Source organism: Falco naumanni, unplaced genomic scaffold, assembly GCF_017639655.2.
Source record: "Falco naumanni isolate bFalNau1 unplaced genomic scaffold, bFalNau1.pat scaffold_84_arrow_pat_ctg1, whole genome shotgun sequence".
In the NCBI taxonomy this organism is placed as follows: Eukaryota; Metazoa; Chordata; class Aves; order Falconiformes; family Falconidae; genus Falco; species Falco naumanni.
Window position 1 is genome coordinate 66,765 of NW_024427571.1, and position 22,227 is coordinate 88,991.

Here is a 22,227-nt window from a genome sequence, read left to right on the forward strand (position 1 = left end):
CAATTGTTACAGTGGCTAACAAACATAATGTTTATTCTTTAATTCTATTCTGAAGTTCATTCACACTACATCACTTTGAAGCATATGCTTTGCTGTGTTTCAAAAGTGATGAGTTGGCAGACTTGTAGAAATCTTTCCCAGGGTTTTTACAATACCCCTTGTAGTTTTACTCAGGGACATCCAGCTGTCCCATTATCTCCTTGGTAGGGCAGCTTGCTTTGCAGATAAGGAGGACAGCTCTCCTTGCAGAGATTTGCAACTTCCTTGTCAGAACAGTCTATATGATCTTTCAGACATTTTAACTCCTTTGTCGCTATACAATTACAAGCTTATTTATGCATTAAAATGAATATTGTTTATGAATACAAACTTGACCATATTATTTACAGCTTATTCACATCAGTGACGTGGTGGTCTGGTGGTGAAAAAACCTTACATTGAAAACTGGGACCTGTCATTTGGCCATAGTGCCATGAATGTTACTATTAACAGACTTACCGGAGTGGTAAGCTCGGGAAAGGGGTTTGGGACTTCATCTGGGCATGCAGTAGCCATTGTTTATCACGCGAATGGTCCCTGTATACCTTTGAATATGCGCATGCGCGATTTTAAAGCCCCGCAGAATGTGCTGGAAAAATCTGGAAAGACCGAGCATGCGAAATCCCTATAGTCTAGCCATGATAGTGACGCATTAAAAAAAAAAAAAGGAGAACGTGTTAAGAAAAAGTGTTATTTTTAAGTTTTGGTTTTGTATGTTGTAATTGTGACGTATTACCTTGTGAGTGTTATGATAAATGTTGGGATTGTGGAAAAAGGTTTATTTGCAGTGCCGAGAATGAAAGTAGTGTCTAATAAACAATAATAGGATAAAAATAAAAAAAAAGGGGGGGATTGTAAGAAACTATGGAATAGGATATTGTTTATTAAGATTTATGTTAAGCATAATGTAAAGACTAGGCGCCAGATATCCAGGATGCCTCTTGTGAAAAATAAGATAACCGCCAGATGTCCAGGATGCTGCTTGTAAAAGAGAAGATAACCGCCAGACAGAAACAAGACAGACGACCCCATATAAAGATATACGAGTAAGGGGTTAACACCTCCACTACTTCATAAACACGAAAGTAAAAAGTATAAAAAAGGACTGTTTAAACTGCTCAGGGCGGCAGTTGGCGGAGCGCAGACTCCCCTGCCGTCCAGCGCTGTCTTTGCTCATATTCTACTTGCTATAATTAATAAAATTTTAATTGGATTATGATCAATTGTGGTCTCAATTTATAACAGGGGGGAAGCAGGAGGCCGCCCCCCGGGCGCCGGCGCCTCCTCAGCTCGCCAGACCCCCGAGCCTGCCGCGGCCCCGCTCGCCCCGCGCCGCTGCCCCCCGCTGCAGCATCTCCCCCGCAGCCGGGCCCCAGCCCCAGGTGCCCCCGGCGCTGCCGTGGCGGCGGCCAGCCGGCCCCCCGCTGCCGCTCGGGAAGGGCCTGCGGCGGGAGCGGCTCCGGGCGGGGCCGAGCGGCGCCGGTCACGGCCCCTCGCGCTTCTGTCCCGCTGCCGGGGGCCGCGCCGCCTCGGGCTGGCGGGGGTTGTCCCTGCCCGGCCTCGCCCCCCGCGGCGCGGGTGCGGGAGGGGAGCGGGGGCACGGCCCGGCTGCGGGCGGGAGCTGGGCCGGCCGGGGAGAGGCGAAGGAGAGGGAACCCGAGGGCGGGCGGGCAGCAGCTGCCTCCTGCTGCGGGCACGGAGGGCCTGGCCCTGCGGGGGGGGGGGGGGACCGGCCCCGCAGCAGCCGGGTGCCAGCGTGCACAGCGGGGTCCGTGTGTCACCCACCGCCTGGGGCGGCCCCCGGTGCGCGAGGGAGCGACGCGCCGTGTCCGGGAGCCGCGTCTTGCGAGGAAGAGCCGTGAGACACCCGGGGGTTACCGGGGTGGGGGAGCCGAGCGGCCGGCGTTCTGCGGGAGGGAGGCAGGGAGGAGAGGGGGGCTGATGTGAATAAGCTGTAAATAATATGGTCAAGTTTGTATTCATAAACAATATTCATTTTAATGCATAAATAAGCTTGTAATTGTATAGTGACAAAGGAGTTAAAATGTCTGAAAGATCATATAGAGTGTTCTGACAAGGAAGCTGCAAATCTCTGCAAGGGGAGCTGTCCTCCTTATCTGCAAAGCAAGCTGCCCTACCAAGGAGATAATGGGACAGCTGGATGTCCCTGAGTAAAATTACAAGGGGTATTGTAAAAACCCTGGGAAAGATTTCTACAAGTCTGCCAACTCATCACTTTTGAAACACAGCAAAGCATATGCTTCAAAGTGATGTAGTGTGAATGAACTTCAGAATAGAATTAAAGAATAAACATTATGTTTGTTAGCCACTGTAACAATTGTAGATATCATGTACCGCCACATGTTACTCATCTACCTGTGGTGTCTGTTCTGTTATCCTTTGTTAGACATCCGCCTATCTGCTGACCTCCTGTGTTAAAACTTTAGGGGAACACTTCAGCAGGAGAGGACAGATAAGGGTAAAAGAAATAATTAAGCAAGAAAAGCAGATGGCCAGCAAGGGCATAAATTACCTCAGACTGATAAGAACACTGCAAATGTGCAAGACCATCACATAATGAGCAAAAGGTGAAAAGTACACCATGAGGAAGACCTACAGCCTTCCTCCCATAGACCACTGCCCACATTCTAAAGACCCCGGCCCACAATTTTTGGAAGAATCTGCGCAAGCGTGAAAGACTGATAAGCTAATTAGCATACGAAGCGAGGGTAGGCGGGTTCAGGTAATGAATATGTATAGGCGTTAATGGAATATTCATTGTTTCATTATATAAATATAAGATGGTCTGCCCCTCTGGGTGGGTACGATTGGTGGAAGGATCCCCCGTACGCCCGGCGCCGACAATAAAGAATACTTAATCACTAAGAAATTCTGAAGACGTTCTTTGAAACAGGGCAAAGGCGCGTCTGAGCCGGCACATTTTCGCAGCGGTACCAAAGCGAGAGCTGTGGTGAGTCCTGGTCCGTGGGACCCTGTCTCCCCTCTTGTGTGCCCCAGGCGCCCCCTGCCCCTCCTCTGCCCCCCCTCCCTTCCCTGTGCCGCTCTGATTTTGTGTGTGTGGGTGTGACCCGGGCTGGACCGAAGCTGCTCTTACCGCTCCCCCTCCTCCGCTGGACAGGGGGGACAGAATATAACAAGAAGCTCACGAGTGGGCACAAGGATGGGGAGGTCACTCCGCCATTACCTCCGTGGGCGAAACAGACTGAACCTGGGGAAATCAGCGCGATTGATTAGCAGTCAAGTCAGAGCAGGAGAATGTGCAGGAAAAGCAAATCTTCAGAACACCTTCCCTCCAGCCCCCATTTCTACGGGGCTTAACTTTACTGCCGATTTCCCTGTCTCCTCCCCGCAGGGGGATGGGGAACGGCAGCTGCGGTCAGTTGATCACACGTTGTTTCTTGTTCTTTCTCCTCCTTTTCCTCCTCCTCCCCAAACCTTGCCATACAAACCCATCGTGTTTTGATTCCCTGTAGCTCTCCATCCTATTCTTCTGTCTGCTCCCTCTTCCCTTCTGTCTTTCTCTCTCATTCTGCTGCTCCCTTCTCTTTTACTCTCTCTGCTTGTGTCCCACTCCCTCTCCTTCTCCCCTTTTCTTCATCCTCCGCCTCTGTCCTGCAGCCCAGGGCTGGTTTTCCCTTTACATCTCTGTCCTCATCTGTATCCGTCTCTTTTTAGGTTTTCTTCTTCTCTTCCCCCCCCCCCCCCCCCCCCCTCCCCCCCGCCTTTCCCTAATGTTTCTGGTCTGTTCCCTGACGTTCTTTTCCTCCTTGCACCTGTACGTGCCACTCGGGGTCCAGGGAGTTGTCTGGAGGCGGGGAGCACCTTCAGGAAAGTCTGTGTCCAAAGAGGCACTTACTACTGTGGAATTCCTGACTCCCCCCAGGCATGGGAATCTCCCAAGCCAACACCACAACTGACCTTTTCTTGGTGTTTTTTAAAGGTGATGCCATGAAAGGATGGGGTAAGAAAACCTGATGCCCTAAGCGTGTCATTTCCAGAGAAACATGTTGCTTATGTGCCTTCATCTGGGAGGAGGACAGGTGAGTACATTGTGTTGACTTGTTTCAGCACAGCTGTGCTTTTATTAAGAGGAATGACCTTCTTTTTCTTGTTAAGAGTTAGGGGTTGCTTTTTCTGAGAATTCTGCCCGTCTGTTCAACAATCGCTGATGTGTTGCGTGCTTTTCCCTCGAGGAAAAGGACCCTGTCTCAGTCTTATTTATTCACCATTGCTCGCTCTGTTGTAGAAAAAATTTCTCACCATAAGGCTCCAGCACTTCCAAACGGCAGCTTGGTGGTCTGCATAATGTATCTGTAGTCCCGTCTCAAGGAATGCGTTAATGGTGTTACGAATTATAAATTCATAAAAAGTTAAAAAGTAAAAAATTAAAAGCTTCCTGCCGTAGGAAGACAGTGTGTTGGGTTTGAAACCTTTGGGTAGGACGGAAGGAGGTTGCCACCCTGGGTCAGTGGTGAGTGCTGGCATGTGTCGTCTGATCTAGAGCTGATGTCTGTCACCACTTTAGCTCTAGAATTACTCTGAGACGCAGGGAACTCCAGTTCCCTTCAGCTGCAGCCTTGGAGGTTTTCCAAGCAGTGGGATGAAATTCCTGTCACAAGCTGTAACCCAGCTTAAGGAGAAGGGGGCACAGTTTGAGTTTTCTTCCACGTAGGCATCTGGGAGGTACAGTTCTGAGCTTGATACTGCTACTAGGAGATGCTTTCAAGTGAACTGGGTGTGGCTCTGGTGACCCAAAGCTGGACAGGGTTGGCAAATGGTGATGTAGAGTTTTGGTGGTAAACTTGACCAGCCTGTCTTAACGAGCAGGCATGTTCTTTGTTTGCAAGCACCGTTTAGTCCCACCTAGGCATCCCGAAAGTTTGAAGGGCCGTGGTCACATCATCCCTTGGTCACACGCAATGAACAGTTGCCTGTGCAGAGTTGTTAAGTTTTTAATAGCTATACATTTGTGTTCATGTTAAAATACTGTTTGAAGGATAAAGGGGACACATCCTCTACTTGTGGTGTTCAGGAGATCCATGTGGAAGAGCACCTAAACCATCCATGTAATGGCTTCATGCGTGTTCATACGAGCCAGCCCTGAGCGAAACGCACGAGAAGGGAGCAGAGAAGCTGTCAGGACCGCCTCGGCTTGTGTAGCTCCCAGCTGTGGCCGGGATGTGCTACGGGAGCACCGGGCAGTAAGATGAACTGAGGCGAAACCTTTCCTTACAGCTTCTGTAATGAGATCTTTCTTAACCAGTAGTAACTTCTGTAATAAGGTGGTTTGTAACAAGATACTACTTTTTAAAAAATAACTTTTGTAATAAGATGTTTTGTAATAAGGTATTTTAAATAAGTAGCACCTTCTGTAATAAAGATGTTTTTACCGACAGTCTTGTTACCGGGAGCAGGGCGGGATGTGGTTTCCCGTGTGTGCCCTGTTGTGCCCCTGCCCAGGCAGGGTCGGCCTCAGGTGATCAGGTTCTAGTCTGCCGTTGGAAGCGTATTTTGTAGTGCCCGACAGAAATGCGGTTGCTCTGTACGCTGCCGAGGGAAACATACCCGAGCCCTGCTGTGTACTCAGCGTTCCCTTTTCTTCCTAGATCTCCGTCTGCTGGTGGACGCACCTTGGAAGCGGGGGTGCTTTCTGGCGGTGACAGACGTGCAGCAGCTGCCAGCTGGCTTCCCTTGTCAGACGTGTAGCGGTGCTGCAATAAATGGAGCTTTGGCACGGCAACGGGTGTCGCATCGGTGTTCTCTCCGTGTTCTTGACGACCAAGGGTGAGCGTGTCACAGCTGGAAGAAACAGCTGCTTCCTGTTCCAGCGGTTCTTGCTGACACGTGTATCACCCAGCGGCCGCTGCCCGGCGGAGCAGTTCCCAAGCTGGCGGCCGCTCTTCCTTTGCGCCATGTCCCAGTTCCTGTGGGGCGGCTGCAGGGGCGAGCCTGGCTGCGCGGCAACGAGCCGCCCCGGCCCCTGGCCCTTCTCTGGGACCCGCGGCAGCGGCGGCGGCTCCCAGCGCCGCGCCGGCCCGTGCGCGCTTTGTGCGCGGCTGCGGGGGCTTTGCGGGGTTTGCGGCCGCGGCAGTGAGGGGGGGGCGCCCCGCAGGAGGGCGGTGCACGGGGCTCTTGCTGCTGCGGACACTCCGCTCCGCTGCCTGCGACGGTGGGTGCTGCCCTTGATGCTGCTGGGGGCTCTGGGCTCCGCTCGCACCTGCCTGCCTGCTGCCTGTGCGCCGCGGGGCTGCCTGCTGGCTTTTAATCCTTTGTTATTAGAAATACCGACTGGGGGGGGGAGGGTTTAAAAACAACGACCAGACATCACCAGACCCACGCAGTTTTCTTAAGCTGCAGGAAATAACTTTGGCCCAGGATTTACACCCCAGTTTCCACCCACCCCGGCCCTGGGCTTCCCGGGCCGCAAGCACACGTTGCTGGGTCAAGTCGAGCTTCTCATCCACCAACACCCCACAGTCCTTCTCCTCAGGGCTGCTCTCCATCCGTTCTCTGCCCAGCCTGCGCTTGTGCTTGGTGTTGCCCCAGCCCACGTGCAGAACCTTGCACTTGGTGCTTCTTTCCTACTTTCCGTTAGATCTAAAGATGTGGGTGACTTCCCTTCTATGGAACATGCAGCAAGAGCACTATGTCAAATCAAGGTTCTCTCTCTTTGAGTTTCAGATTTTTTTCACAGGTTGGTACTTGCGTAATGGCTGCTTAGAAAAGAAATCTTTGCCCAGAGGAGCCTGCTGTGTGGCCCAGCTCTCAACGAGGTGTTCAGGCCTGGACATAACTTTTAATACCAAAGTGCAAACCAGTTCTGTTTTGATGGAGTTCTGAGAGTTCTGACACCGTTTAGGTAACAGCATGAAACGTTGGCATGTGGCTGAACTTTGTTGATTCAATAGCTGGTAAATATTCCCTGGCCAGCCTTCCAAAAGTAATCTGCCCAGGGGGATGCAGGAGGCTTGGCAGCAAGTAAAGCAGGGCTTTGCAGGGTAGGGGGGTGGTTTCTCATTGAACGTGTCCTCAGGGAGACTGACATGTTTGAAGCAAACGGGAGGCTGGTGGAATAGGTGCACACAGCCAGTGTGCGTGTTGTAAATAGATGTTATGATTGCTAGCCTTAGGCTCTGTGTTAGCAATTACTATATCCAAATATAAAAAAATTGGAAAATATCAGAGCTGCACAACAAAGGACAGCCCTGGGAAGCACAAAAGCCAGGAAACAAAACCGGTGCATTTACAGGTACCTTAACTCTGCATCTTCACGTTATATGGTTTGCTGTTAGATGCTGGCAAAACAGAGTGTATTACTTCTGGAAGAACTAAATTCTGCAGCAGAGTAATAATGAGTGCTGCTTATCGTATGGAGCCTTTCCCTCTTTGTAGACAAGTCAGCTAAGAAGTTAATTGTATTTGTGATTGCTTTTGCTAAAAATGGTCTGGCGCTGGAGGCTGTCCCAGTGTGCCTCCCCAGCCGAGGGCAGAGCCGTTTCTTTTTGCTACTCGAACGTTGTTCCTTACGTGATAATACCGCTGTAAGGGTACCCAGTAATTCACAAGTGGAGCTGCAACCCTTTGCAGCCTGGGATCAGATGAGAAGATGCCAACAAGTGATGTTGCAAGGTGGGACACGTGCTTGCCCCGGTGTCTCTCTCACTTCCATGCACTCTTCAGCCTTTGCCCTCAAGATCGAAGTCTTTTGGCCAGGAGGCTCCGTGAAGCCATGGCTGCTTCTGGAGTGCCTTGTGCTGCATGAAAGGGGAAGAAATGAGAAGCCCTACGCTCAGTTCCTCCTCCTCCTTGCTCATAGTTCAGGAGAGAGCGCAGAACCCAGCTGGAGTGTGTGCATCCCTGTAGGGACTCTGTAACCATAAGACTGGTAAACTTCAGAGCTTTTGGAGAGCAACTCTGAATTCATTGGGTCACAGATCTATACAACTTGCCACCAAGGGTACCACGTGATCAGTTTTCTATACAAAGTATAATTTAGCTGTTAGGCAAAGCAGAAGTTCAGGTCTCCATCTCTGGGTCCTCAGTGGAGATGTACAGCAGAGATGCAGGAGCCTCCAGGCACAATAGTGAATTGTGTAAAACAACGCCAAGGATGCAATTAACCATTTAGCTGACTGCAGAGGCAGACGGGCACTGTATGCCAGCCGCTCCTCGTTACTACTCTCTGTCTGCACAGCCACCTTGAGAAGACCTTGGGGCTATGTTAGCGAGAGAGCTCCTCACAGACACTCAGCATCACCTTGCCTTGCTCATGCTGCAGTGGCTGTCGGGGCAGCAGCGGGAAACCAGTGGGCGTTGCTCCAGCACCATGGCTGAGCGCTCAGTCTCGGGCTCTTCAGATCACACCAGAGTGAGCCAGGAGTTTAGTTGAGGCTTGAGAAACGAAAGCATTTGTAGACGTGCCTCTCAGCTGGGAACCTTTAGGTGACAGCTGTGTAAACCCTCTCGGCTTTTTCTTGTTTCAAGCTAAGCTGTTTGGCTTTGCATTGTGGATGAGCACTTTTACGGCCAGAAAATAACAGAGAGGTTACTTGATGCTTCTGGATGATTGCTGTGGGCTAAATGGCATGTGCTGATGGTATCAGATGCACTTTAGCCTTGTGCTCCAAACGAATCTGGGAGTAAAAACTCAACTGATAAACTACAAATGCACCGCATACTCTGGCTTTGGGTTCTTGAGTCATTAAAAGTAAACTGAGGCTCTCTAAAGAATAATTTTGTCCACATATGTTAAAACACGATGGCACCTTCTGCCATTCCACTTTCAAGAAAGGAACTTTTTCCTTTCCCCCCCTCCTCCCCCTCCTCCCCCCCCCTCCTCCCCCCTCCTCCTCCTCCTCCTCTGCGGTGCGCGGCGGGCGAGAGGCGCGGGCATCTCCTCTGCCGGGCAGGCTCAGCCGGCAGCCTCTGCACTGCGAGGCCCAGCCAGCTCGGGCGAGTCGCCAGAGCCCCGGTGCGGCAAAGTCCCTTCAGTCCCTTCTGGCCACCCTGTCCGGACTGCGCGGCCGGGCTGAGGAGGGGGGCGGCTCCCCCATCTCTCCCTCCCTCCCTCCCTCCAGCTCCCGGGCAGGACAAGCAAGCCAGCACCAGTGGGAAGCGCGCGCACACCATCATGTCAAAGAAAAAGAAAAATGGACTCCGAGTGCGGGGTATTCCAAGAAAAGTGGACTTCTGATTATTTTTTCACGGAGTACAAAGAAAGAGCTGTTTGTCTGATATGCCAGTATACAGTGTCTGCGTTCAAGGAATACAATTTGCGTCAACACTACGAAACTCAGCATAAAGGTAAATATGATTCTTTGGTCGGACAAGTGAGAAAAGTTAAAATATTAAGACTGAAACATGGGTTGACAACTCAGCAAAAAACTTTTGTGAAGCAAAAGCAGCTCAATATATCATCACTGAGCAAGCGATCAAGTTGCCAAGCTCATAGCATGCGCTGGCAGAGCATTCATAGAGGGAGAATTTGTTACATGTTTCGGTAAAGCACTTAGAAAAAGAATTAAATTATTTAAACTAACCCTGGTACTGAATTGGAAATTATAATTAAAAAACATACCTGCATTGTGGCAAAATACGTAGATACACTATTCATGGTGGGTGGGTGGGTTTTTTTTGTTTTGAATGATCTACGCAAGTGAGTAAAGTGCTTCATATGTGAAACTGTATTAGGAGTCATCTGAAAATACTGAGGAAAAATAAAACATTGTGGAGGCAATATTGAGGCAAAACCCATCACTCGGATGCCTGGAAAAGGCAAGAGCACGCCTGCAGTCCAGGCGGTGAGGCTGTAAAGAGGCTGTGTAAGGACACCGGTGATGACTAATACCTTGTCCTCTCGAGATGCAGACTTGTGTGGTTTGCAGCAAAACAAAATAGCACGTCAGCACAGGATACGGATGCATTTCCACAAGTCGTGCCAAAACGAGCTGGTTTGCCTTTACAATTCATTTATCAAAGCCGCGGGGGTCCCGGTCCCGGGGTCCCGGTCCCGGTCCGAGCCCCGTGGTTCCCGGTCCCGGCCCGGTCCGAGCCGCAAGGGTCACTATCCCGGGGTTCCCGGTCCCAGTCTAGGTCTCGAGCCCTAGTCCGGTGAGTCCCGGTCCGAGCCCGGGGGGTCCTTGTCCCGATCCCGAGCCGCCGGGGTCCCTGCCCTGGGGGTCGTGGTCCTGGTCCGAGCCGCGGGGGTCCCAGTCCCGGTTTCGAGCCGCGGGAGTCCTGGTCCCGGGAGTCCCGGTCCCGGTCCCTGGTCCGAGCCGCAGGGGTCTCGGTTCCGAGGATCCCGGTCCCGGTCCCGAGCTGAGGGGTTGTCCCGGTCCCCGGGGTCCGGTTCGGTCCCGAGCCGCCGGGGTCCCGGTCCCTAACCGCGGGGGTCACGGCTCCCAGTGGTCCCGGTCCCAGTCCTGAGCTGCGAGAATGCTGGTCCCGGTCCCGGTCCCGGTCCGAGCTGCGGGGGTCCCAGTCCCGGTCTCGGTCCAAGCCGTGGGGGGTCCCAGTCATGGTTTCGAGCTTCGAGGGTCCTGGGAGTCCCGGTCCCGGTCCCTGGTCCAAGCCGCAGGGGTCCGCTCCCGGGGTCTTGGCCCCAGTCCCGGTCCCGAGCCGCGGGGGGATCCCGGTCTCGATCCCCAGCCGCGGGGGTCCCGGTCCCGGGGTCTTGGCCCCAGTCCCGGTCCGAGCCGCGGGGGTCTCGGTTCCGAGGATCCCCGGTCTCGATCCCCAGCCGCGGTGGTCCGGGTCCCCGGAGTCCCGGTCCCGGTCCGAGCCGCAGGGGTCTCGGTTCCGAGGATCCCGGTCCCGGTCCCGATCCGCGGTGGTCCGGGTCCCCGGAGTCCCGGTCGCGGTCCCGAGCCGCGGGGGTCCCGGTCCCCGGGGTCCGGAGGTCCCGGTCCCGAGCCTCGGGGGTCCCGGTCACAGGGGTCTCGGTCGCGGTCCCGAGCCACGGGGGGTCCCGGGGTCCCGGTGGTCTAGGTCCCAGTCCTGAGCTGCGAGAATCCCGGTCCTGGTCCCGGTCCCGGTCCGAGCTGCGGGGGTCCCAGTGCCGGTTCCGAGCCGCGGGGGTCCCGGTGCCGGGAGTCCCGGTCCCGGTCCCTGGTCCGAGCCGCAGGGGTCTCGGTTCCGAGGATCCCGGTCGCGGTCCCGAGCAGCGGCGGTCCCGGTCCCCGGGGCCCCGGTCGCGGTCCCGAGCCGCGGGGGTCCCGATCCAGAGCCGCGGGGTCACGGGTCCCAGCGGTCCAGGTCCCAGTCCTGAGCTGCGAGAATGCCGGTCCTGGTCCGAGCCGCGGGGGTCCCAGTCCCCGGGGGTCTGGGTCCCGGTCCCTGCTCCGAGCCACGGGGGGTCTCGGTTCCGAGGATCCCGGTCACGGTCCCAAGGATCCCGGTCCCGGTCCCAAGCCGCGGGGGTCTCGGTTACAGGGGTCCCTGTCCCGAGCCACGTGGGTCCCTGTTCCGAGCCGCGGGGGGTCCTGGTCCCGGGATCCCGGTTCCGAGTCGCGGGGGGTCCCGGTCCCCGGGGTCCAGAGGTCCCCGTCCCGCGCCGCGGGGGGTCCCGGTCCCTGGGGTCCCGGTCCGGGTCCGAGCCGCGGTGGTCCCAGTCCCCAGGGTCCCGGTTCGGTCCCGAGCCGCGGGTGTCACGGCTCCCAGTGGTCCAGGTCCCAGTCCTGAGCTGCGAGAATGCCGGTCCCAGTCCCGGTCCCGGTCCGAGCTGCGGGGGTCCCAGTCCCGGGGGTCCGGGTCCCGGTCTTGATCCCCACCCGCGGGGGTCCCGGTCCCGGTCCCTGGTCCGAGGCGCAGGGGTCCGGTCCCGGGGTCTTGGCCTCAGTCCCGGTCCGAGCCGCGGGGGTCCCGCTCCCTGTCCCGAGCCGCCGGGTTCCCGGTCCCGAGCCGCAGGGTCACGCGTCCCAGTCAGTGGTCCCGGTCCCAGTCGTGAGCTGCGAGAATCCCGGTCCCGGTCCCGGTCCCGAGCCGCCGGGGTCCCAGTCCCGGTCCCGAACGGCGGGGTTCCCCGTCCCGAGCCGCGGGGTCCCGGCCCTGTCCCGAGCCGCACGGTGTCCCGGTCCCCGGGGTCTCGTTCGCCGTCCCGAGCCGCGGGGGTCCCGGTCACCGGGTCCCGGTCGCGGTCTCGAGCCACGGAGGTCCCGAGTCGCCGGTGTCCCGGTCCCCAGCCGCGGGGGTCCCCAGTCCCGGTCCCGAGCCGCGGGGTTCCCCGTCCCGAGCCGCGGAGTCCCGGCCCCGTCCCGAGCCGCAGGGTGTCCCGGTCCCCGGGGTCCCGGTCGCGGTCCCGAGCCTCGGGGGTCCCGGTTCGAGCCACGGGGGTCCTGTTCTCGGTCCCGAGCCTCAGGGTGTCCCGGTCCCCGGGGTCCCGTTCGCGGTCCCGAGCCGCGGGGGTCCCAGTCCCGGGTCGCTGGGGGTCCCGGTCCCGTGGTCCCGGCCTCGGTCCCGAGCCGCCGGGGTCCCAGTCCCGGTCCCGAGCCACGTGGGTCCCGGTCCCGAGCCGCGGGGGTCCCGGTCCCGGTTTCAAGCGTCGAGGGTCCCGGTCCCGGGAGTCCCGATCCCGGGAGTCCCGGTCCCGGTCCCTGGTCCGAGCCACAGGGGTCCCAGTCCCGGGGGTCTGGGTCCCGGTCCCTGGTCCGAGCCGCAGGGGTCTCGGTTCCGAGGATCCCGGTCCCGGTCCCGAGCCGCCGGGGTGTCCCGGTCCCTAACCGCGGGGGTCACGGCTCCCAGTGGTCCCGGTCCCAGTCCTGAGCTGCGAGAATGCCGGTCCCGGTCCCGGTCCGAGCCGCCGGGGTCCCAGTCCCGGTCTCGGTCCAAGCCGTGGGGGTCCCAGTCCTGGTTTCGAGCTTCGAGGGTCCCGGTCCTGGGAGTCCCGGTCCCGGTCCCTGGTCCGAGCCGCAGGGGTCCGCTCCCGGGGTCTTGGCCCCAGTCCCGGTCCCAGCCGCGGGGGTCTCGGTTCCGAGGATCCCGGTCCCGGTCCCGATCCGCGGTGGTCCGGGTCCCCGGAGTCCCGGTCGCGGTCCCGAGCCGCGGGGGTTCCAGTCCTCGGGGTCCCGGTCCTGGTCGCGAGCCGCGGAGGTCCCGGTCCCGAGCCGCGGGGGTCCCGGTCACCGGGTCCCGGTCGCTGTCTCGAGCCACGGAGGTCCCGAGTCGCCGGGGTCCCGGTCCCGAGCCGCGGGGGTCCCAATCCCGGTCCCGAGCTGCGGGGTTCCCCGTCCCGAGCCGCGGAGTCCCGGCCCCGTCCCGAGCCGCAGGGTGTCCCGGTCCCCGGGGTCCCGGTCCCAGTCCTGAGCTGTGAGAAACCCGGTCCTGGTCCCGGTCCCGGTTCCGAGCCGCGGGGGTCCCAGTCCCGGTTCCGAGCCGCGGGGGTCCCGGTGCCGGGAGTCCCGGTCCCGGTCCCTGGTCCGAGCTCAGGGGTCTCGGTTCCGAGGATCCCGGTCGCGGTCCCGAGCAGCTAGGGTCCCGGTCCCCGGGGCCCCGGTCGCGGTCCCGAGCCGCGGGGGGTCCCGGTTCGAGCCACGGGGGTCTTATTCTCGGACCCGAGCCTCAGGGTGTCCCGGTCCCCGGGGTCCCGTTCGCGGTCCCGCGCCGCGGGGGGTCCCAGTCCCGGTCCTGAGTCGCTGGGTGTCCCGGTCCCGTGGTCCCGGTCTCGGTCCCGAGCCGCCGGGGTCCCAGTCCCGGTCCCGAGCCACGTGGGTCCCGGTCCCGAGCCGCGGGGTTCCCGTTCCCGGTTTCGAGCGTCGATGGTCCCGGTCCCGGGAGTCCCGGGAGTCCCGGTCCCTGGTCCGAGCCACAGGGGTCCCAGTCCCGGGGGTCTGGGTCCCGGTCCCTGGTCCGAGCCGCAGGGGTCTCGGTTCCGAGGATCCCGGTCCCCGGTCCCGAGCTGAGGGGGTGTCCCGGTCCCTAACCGCGGGGGGTCACGGCTCCCAGTGATCCCGGTCCCAGTCCTGAGCTGCGAGAATGCCGGTCCCGGTCCCGGTTTCGGTCCGAGCCGCGAGGGGTCCCAGTCCCGGTCTCGGTCCAAGCCGTGGGGGTCCCAGTCCTGGTTTCGAGCTTCGAGGGTCCCGGTCCTGGGAGTCCCGGTCCCGGTCCCTGGTCCGAGCCGCAGGGGTCTCGGTTCCGAGGATGCCGGTAGCGCTCCCGAGCCGCAGGGGACCCGGTCCCGAGCCACGTGAGTCCCGGTCCCGAGCCGCGGGGGTCCCAGTCGCGGTCTCGAGCCGCAGGGTGTCCCTGTGCCAGGGGTCTAGGTCCGGGCAGGTGTAGTACCCACTTCTGGTCGCCAGGTGGCAGCAGGTCCCCACCAATCCCTGTGCTGAGCACTGGCCGGGCGAGCCCTGGGCCGGGTCTCAGCCCAGTTTACACCACCGGACCCCGGGAGTGCTCGCTGCGGCTGCGGGGTTCCCTGCGCTCTGCCCTTTGCCCACTCGCAGCCCGGGCACTCATACTCATTGCCTCCGTATGCAAAAGCATCTACGTGCCTCAAGCATTTCAGTCCTTTGCGTATGATGCGCTCTGTTTCGCTGTGGGAAACGGGTGCATTTGCTCTGTTTGCATTTGGAAGCGGCTGTTAGTAACAGCACCTTTAAATTATTTTTTTACACAAGAGAAGAGACCTTGCAAGACTGCCCTTTTTGAGTAGGGAAAAACGAGCGGTGTAAATATGTGGCTTAGGGGAAGCTCCCACTAGGTTTCCCCTTGCACCACTAAGCCATCACGAGCTCTTGTGTTGACAGCCGCTCCCCGTGACGGGAAAGTCAGCCGTTACCGGAGTGAAGGGGTGCAGAGTACGCGGGCAGGGCCGAAAGGTGGGACAAGGGAGCGGGGTCTTTCCTCCTCCTGCCTCCCCTCCCTCCCCCCACCCGCCCCCCGCCCCCCGGCAGCGGGTACCCTCCGGCGAGGATTTGCTTTCCGCTGTGCCAGCCGGTCGGGGGGCAGCTCGGTTGCTCTCGGCAGCGCGTCTGTAAGCGAGTGCAGCGCTCTGCAGGCGGAGTCAGCGGCGGGCCGGGGGGCTGTGACACCGAGCGGCAGCTGCTCTGGGCCAGCAGCTTCGCCTCGGGACCGAGCCCCCCCAGGCAGCCGCTGTGGGCACAGCCCGCACCCCCCCCGCAGAGCCCCGGGGCCGGCAGGCTGAGGGGAGCCCGCGGCGGCACCGAGCCCCGGCCCGGCGCGGAACGGCAGCCCAGCCCCCGCCCGCCGCAGCTCGAACGGGCGGCTGGTGCTTCTTCTCGTGCTGGTGCTTCTCACTTTGCCCCGGCAGCCATGCGGAGCGCACCACAGGAGCTGTGCTGCCCGCTTTCTGGGGCGAGATGGTGAGCCGCTGCCTTTGCACTTGTCCGCAGCCAAAATGCTGCGTGAGCCGGGTTTTGGCTAGCTAACGACTATGAAGTCGTTCTCGAAGCAAGTGGTGGAGTCATAGTGTTACCGAAATCTCGGAATGAAGAACTTATCGACACCAATGTGATGTAGATAAGCAGACACTTCTTTATTGACGGCCGGTGGGTGAGCGAGTCCTCTCACGATCAACGCACGCCAGGTCTCAAAATCAGACACCATATATAGAACTTATTCATACATATTCATTAAGTATTCATGCATAACCATGATATTTCCCGTAAATCATTAACATATTCTCCTCCTATATCCGATTCTGAGCAGTAGAGCTTAGAAAGGTCTAGAAATGGGTCTGGGGTACGATTTGGGTAGGTGGTATGTGAGTCAGTGGTCGCGATCTCCCCCTGCCAGAATTACCTGCTACTAAAGTTCACGGTTTCTTGGCAGGTAACCACAAGCTGTTCCAGTCGACTCTCCCCAGTTTCCATTAATCTCATATTCTTCTGACATCTCAATACACTTTTCTTTATACAGAAGACTGGTCAGATACAAAAGAAACCTTTCAAACCCTAAAGTTATTACCAAAGTTTCAACAATAATTCCAGCCCATTCTTCTGGCCTTGGTACAGGATGTACAGAGGGTCTCATAGCAGCTTTTACTGAGCAATTATAAGTTTCCTCAAAATATATTTTTATCCTTCTATATTTCTATTCTATAAAATAATTCTATAAAATCAAATAATCAATCAAATAAAGTCAATCAATCTTAACTTATTAACAAATCGGTAACAATAGTATACTACTGTGTGTGGGTGAGTGTCCCGCAACCCAGGGGAAAAGTGTCTGAGCTGCAGCAACAGCAAACTAGTTGTCCGATACCACAGTTGAAGGGAAAGTCTCGCGCTTCCCCTGTTCCAGCCTTGCAGTCCTGCTACTGCTTGTTGTGTTTGGTGAGCATAAGGACCGCTGAGCTGGCTGGAACTGACTGAAATAAGGACTGGTTGAGCTGACCAAAGAGCGAGTCTCCCCTAGAAAAAGACCATTACTATAGTTATACAGCAAACACCCTAAAAATCATTCTTCTTGTTTAAGTTTTATAAGAAATATATATATATATAAAAAGAAATATTTAAAGAACTGTATAGATCTGTGCTAGAAAACCTAGGGACATCTACTTACAGGTAGTAGAGTAGAACTCCTCCTTACTGATTCAAAACAATCCATCCAAGACACAAGCTGAGGGAAAACTTCTGCTGTTTTTGAGTCGGTTACTGTACTCTGTCAGCAGCACATTGCTGGAGACAGAAGAGAAGAATTAATGTCTTCTGGAAGAATACAGTGTCCAAAAGAAATGCAAACCCAGCATCACTAAATTTGCACCCCAATCTAGAATGTTAACTGTGTCCTCAACAGCATCAAAACAGGTTTGCAAATGCACAAAATTATAACTATTGCATGTATTGTTGCGATGACGTAATGAAAATAAAAAGGCATGCCCAGTGACTAATGTTCACATCTGATTGAATACTTATTTCCATTGCATTTTAAACTCATTGGATGAAAAACTTGCTCAACAACTTTTTTTTTTTTCTGGAAAAGAGCCCTTTAGCAAGTGTTGTGACCACTCCGTAAATGGTTTTCAGTTCAGTGGTCCCCCTAAAGAGTTCTCCAGTTAAGCTCATTCTATTATGAACGTGTGAAATATTTTTTTTCTTCCTAGCCTGAAGTTTTCTTTTAACCTAAACGTAGCTAGCTTAAATTGATATCACCTAGGCTCTTTTGCCTTTATGCTACTCTTTTCCAATAGCCATGATGTTTTGTTCGCCTCTCAGATGGGAAAAGTGTGTGCTTGTAGAATGGTAGTGCATTTTTGTCCATGGGGTACAAAAACAAGGGCGTATTGGAACCATGCTGTTACAGGTCTGAATGTTAAAGCTTGATCTAAAAACAAAAGAGTTAACAGAATAGTGATTTGAATTAAAAAAAAAAAGGGAAAGGCGGGCAGGTGGGGGAGACACGGGACACGACACACACCAGAATACAGTAATATTATCCGGAAATCCTGTGTCTTTGCATCTCACGTACATTCTCATTGTTTCTTCACTCCTTTCCTGTTTGCACAGGTGAAATGGATCAGCACTTCATGTGGCAAGTTGTTTTTCTTCCCTTCCTCCTGAAAGGGAGGCAACTCCCTGCTACTCTTGGACTTCTTTGTTTCAGCAACACCTTGATGGAGCGGATAGAGATAAGGAGCATTAGATGCGGGAGCTGGAGCAGTATCAGAAGACTGAAGCCTATAAATCTTTAGCAGGAAAGCACAGGACAGACAAAAGGCAAAATCACACAGACAAGGTATTGAATGGGACAAAAATATGTGCCTGGAACAACACAAGATTCCCAGCTGGTTGTGCAGACTGACGCTCGTTTACAGCCTTTGATGTAAAGGCTTGTTAAAACGTGGATGCTCATCTCAGGGAGCTCATCTGTGGGTGTGAAATAGAACATTTTTCTTCGGGCAAATCCTAGTTTCATAATATGACATACAGCAACCTACACTAGAAATAATAATTGTCATTAATTCGTCACAGCAGAGTGACCAAACCATTGTTAATTGGTCTCCATTGTTCTGGTATTGCTTGTTAAAGAAATGCGTTTTGAATTCAGAAATTTAAAGTGCTAAAGCAGCTTAAGTGGCAGAACCAGGCTCGTCCCCAGTATAGCCCTAATCCAAGGCTGGTTTAACACTCAGTCCAGTTAATCACTGGAGAACAGAGAAACAACAGATGATCAACTTGTGCACAACAGGTGCTCGCAGAAACGCAGATGTTTCAAGAAAAAAAAATCAGTATATGTGAATAGGAATTGCTCAAAGACTAAGTGTGCTTGAAGGAGTGTGCGAGTTAAAGCAGGCAGAAAGAAGATCACGATCCGAGGAGGAGCCTGGAACTGAGGCAGAGACTGGAAGCAAATAGATGAATCAACAGGACAGGGTCAGGTGATGGATTTGCAGAATGGACAAGACCAAAGGAAACTTCTAAAAACCTCGGGCATTGACTAATGATTTGATAAGTGTATATAAGCCGTGCTGGTGTCCCTTTGCTCTCTGCCCACTTCGCTGGGGCGGTGGCCCAGCTCTGAGGGGCGATTAAAGCAAACCCAGTGGTACCCACGTCTGTGTAATTTCTCCTTTAACACTATATGTGAAGCATATGACAGAAGTGCTGGTAATCCACTGGTGTTGTGACTGTTGACTGATGTCCCGTGTTAGAATAAATACAAGTACAATGGCTAACAGGGCCTCACGTGCATGAAGAACATGAGAACGGTTGGTGCTGGGTCAATGGGTCTGTGCTTTTCTCTGGTGCTCTCCTTGCTACCACCTAGCACTCAGCTGGCAAGCTCATTGGGCACAGCCAGGACCAGTCCAGCCCTCTTGTTTTCCAGGGAGCCGATCACCACACATATGGGAAACAGACAGTAGAGAAGACCTAGTTCTTCATATCCTTTCCGTTGTTTTGCTAGAGAATCTAAAGTTTGATAGACCTTATTTTGTGTTTGTATTTACATTGGCACTTCAGTGGGTTCCAGACTAAATGGCCACTCTCTACCTGACTGCTGCAAAAATTTGTTTGAGCCCTCGGTAGTAACCAGCCGTTGGTTAACTTCGTCTTTGAAATACAGCAACCTATGGTGGAATAGGAAACTGAGACAGTTAGGGACATCGGTTGTATTTACTTGAAGGAGGTGGAAAATTTTCTAGGGAAATTTAATAGTGTTAGCATAAAAATCCTGTATGTGGCACATGAGCGACTGCTCTAGGCAAATGGCTTTTTAGAATTAGAAGCCATCCCTGCCTTAAGTGATGCATTTAGAAAAAGTCTCTGCGTGAATATTAAGCTCACACAGCAAAGCTGCAGCTACCTGATAGCACAGTATTTTTCCTGGATTTGGAGGATTTTTTTATTCACCTAAAACTTTCCAACGGTCGTCACTGCTAGTTTATTCCCTATATGACAAATAAGTAGTAAATGAAGGTGTTTTTCATACAATGGAACAATCTGCATGCTTGCATTTTTTCACAGCTGTTGCAAGATAGTACTTGAAAACCCTGAAGAGCTTTTGCTTTTTATACTACTGAAAACCACACTACACAGCTTTTTGCAAATTTCCTGTCTGTAGAATCGCATAGTAATTGTTCGTTTGTTTTCGTGAAAGAAAAAAACCACCCAACACATATTCCTTTAGAGGCAATATTTTGCTGCAGATTTTAGTTCTATCTTTTCTATTTCATCTACCTCTTCTCTCAGCTCAGAAAGGTGCTACTTCTTTAGAAATTTCTTTTCATTTGATGTGTTTAGAATATCTCTGTGTAGTAGTCGAAAAGGAACTGGACCGTGCCCTTTGTCTCACTCAATTCTCATTTCTATAATACATGCAGTTTTCCTTTACTTATTAAAGAGAAAATTACCAAATCCCATACAGCTACCTGGGATCATGGATCAATCTGAATATGCGTGGCCCAGCACTACTTTTTGCAACTGAATCTAAAATTCTGTGCCAAATTCTATCATAACCCAGGAATGGAAATAATAGGGATGACATACTTTGCATATCTTCTCTGCAGTGTTATACGACCCGCTGCAAGTAAATAAGAAAAAATACAGGTAGTGGACATTTCTAAATAAACCTCTGACATCTGAAGAAGTCATTTTAATATCAGATTTATTCTCACCATACTTTCTGCATGGAAGACCAGAAGAATCTATGCTTTTATATACAATTTGTGCAGGAAAGCATTGGCAAAGAATACTAGAGTACTTGTAATGTTTGTTCCTACACCAAACATGCTGAGGTGAGGCTTAAAAAGCCCACCTGTGAATTCACATTTGCCGCAGTGCTGTTAGTAAAACTGTAACTATCCGTATTTTTTTTGAGAATGCTTAAAATAAAACACAACCTAACGCTCAGTATAGAACAGTGTAGCACAGCAAAGGACGTTATCATCTAATTTTTTCATTATAAGATGTGTGGTGCATAACCAGGAAGAACACTAACAATTATTTCTTAGTAAAACCTTTCCAGCATTAAAACCATTTAGTGGGGCAGGTGCAAATCAGACATACCTGACTTTAACATGAAGAACACTTCTGCTGTATAGGGTAGAACAAAAAAAATTGACTTAGTGGGAATATTTTCATTCTCTCCAGTTCTGTTTCCTCTCCTTTCATTGTCCGTAACCTACTACCCAGTGATTTTTGGGGGACGTTAGGGTTAGCATAGATGTTAGGTTAGCTTTAGATGCTTTACATGTTAGAGATGCATTCCTCGTGATTCTGCTCCACGCACAAGAAAAAGCCCGCTTGCCTTTGCCTGGAGCGGGACTCAGGTAGTTTTCAAACAGTTTTCCGCAAGGTATACAAACACTGCCCCACTATCGCTCACTCAATGCTCCGGCCACAGTCCTAGCATAGATCACCATTCCACCTGCCTCACAGTGTATCGATACATCGATGGCATCCTCAGCGGGGCAGAAGGGGCCAGAAAGCGTTACAGATGCAATGAAAAACATTTGGGGCAACACTAACCAATTGGGACTGGAAGTCCCAGAGTCAAAGTGCCAAGGGCCAGCACGAGAAGTTAAATTCCAAGGAGTCTGGTGGGGTTGCAGGAGCTGCCTCTCTTCCTTCCACCAGACACACTGGAAAAGAAAGAATCCGGGCACAATCCATCCAGTACGCTGGAACTACAACAAGTTCAAGGGACTGTGAAGTACTGGCGTAACCATAGTCCTGCCTTTTTCCGTCATTGCTCGTCCCCGGTAGAATTTGTTATAAAAGGGAAAATCATGGCAGTGACATCTCATCAGCTCTGTGGTACCGTCAAGTTCCCCTTACCTGCAGGAGCATAACAGAGCCTGGCCGCGGGCTCTCCACTTCCGCTCCAGCCCCCGTTACCCCTGCCAGCACGTGCTGAGGTTGCAGGCTGCGCTGCTTAGGGAGCCGTGGCAACACACACATTTATGGAGTGGTGAATGCCAGCCATCCTGAAAGCCATAGCTGTCTCTTACCCTAAAAAAGCTTCCTGTAATACTATGCTTCGCTGAGGTCCCACTTTTTCTCTCGAATTGCCCCCACCCCAAAGCAATTTCCCCACAGGGGGTCCCTAAGCAAGGCAGTAGAGGAGTGGCTCTCTTCAAACTCCCTCCCAGCCCTGCCCTGGCTGAAAGAAGGCAGAAAGAAGCCTTCAAATGAGGGAAGTTCTGGCTGCAAAGAGATACAAGCTGACCAGGGTCTTGGGATCCACTGACATCAACAGAGAATTTAGGAGAAAACTCCCCTTTCACATGAAACTCAACTCCCAAACCTAAAAAACAGTGTGGATGGGAAACTATGGTGGGCGTGGTAAATCAGCACTGAGGGCAGGAAAGCATCAGCAGCATGGGAAACCATTGAGTTTGGGGAAGTTGTGTCTGTCATTAAAAGGTCAGACCGTCACAACGCTGGCTGACCCAGGTGCTGGCATTAATGATCGCCATGGAGATGGAACCCCAGAACACTGTGTGCCCCAACAAACGCCACACTGGGCCAACTGCCGCGGCACAGAGCAGCACGCTCCTCGTGGTGCTCCTGCCCTCCGGGTAACACCCAACCATCTGTGCCGGCCAGCATCTCACCCCAGTCACCCCCCTTTTGCTTCTGCCCACAGAGAGGTGTCCCCCTCCAGCTGCTGACAGGACCAGAGGTGCCCGCATGAGCTTCACCACCCTGACCATGCCGCCACCGGTCACTGCTGGTGTGCTGCCCTCTGTCCCAGGGCTGCTGATCACCG

At 54.0% G+C, this 22,227-nt stretch overlaps 1 long non-coding RNA gene and 1 other non-coding gene across 2 annotated transcripts; both read left to right on the forward strand.

Moving 5' to 3' along the window:
• Positions 1-1,398: 1,398 nt before the first annotated feature.
• On the forward strand, positions 1,399-5,973 carry LOC121082372. Its single transcript, XR_005825999.1, has 3 exons — positions 1,399-1,897; positions 4,001-4,100; positions 5,667-5,973. It is a non-coding gene; the product is annotated as an uncharacterized LOC121082372 (long non-coding RNA).
• Positions 4,524-4,608, forward strand: LOC121082374. The gene has a single exon (XR_005826000.1). It is a non-coding gene; the product is annotated as a small nucleolar RNA SNORD45 (small nucleolar RNA).
• Positions 5,974-22,227: the final 16,254 nt, after the last annotated feature.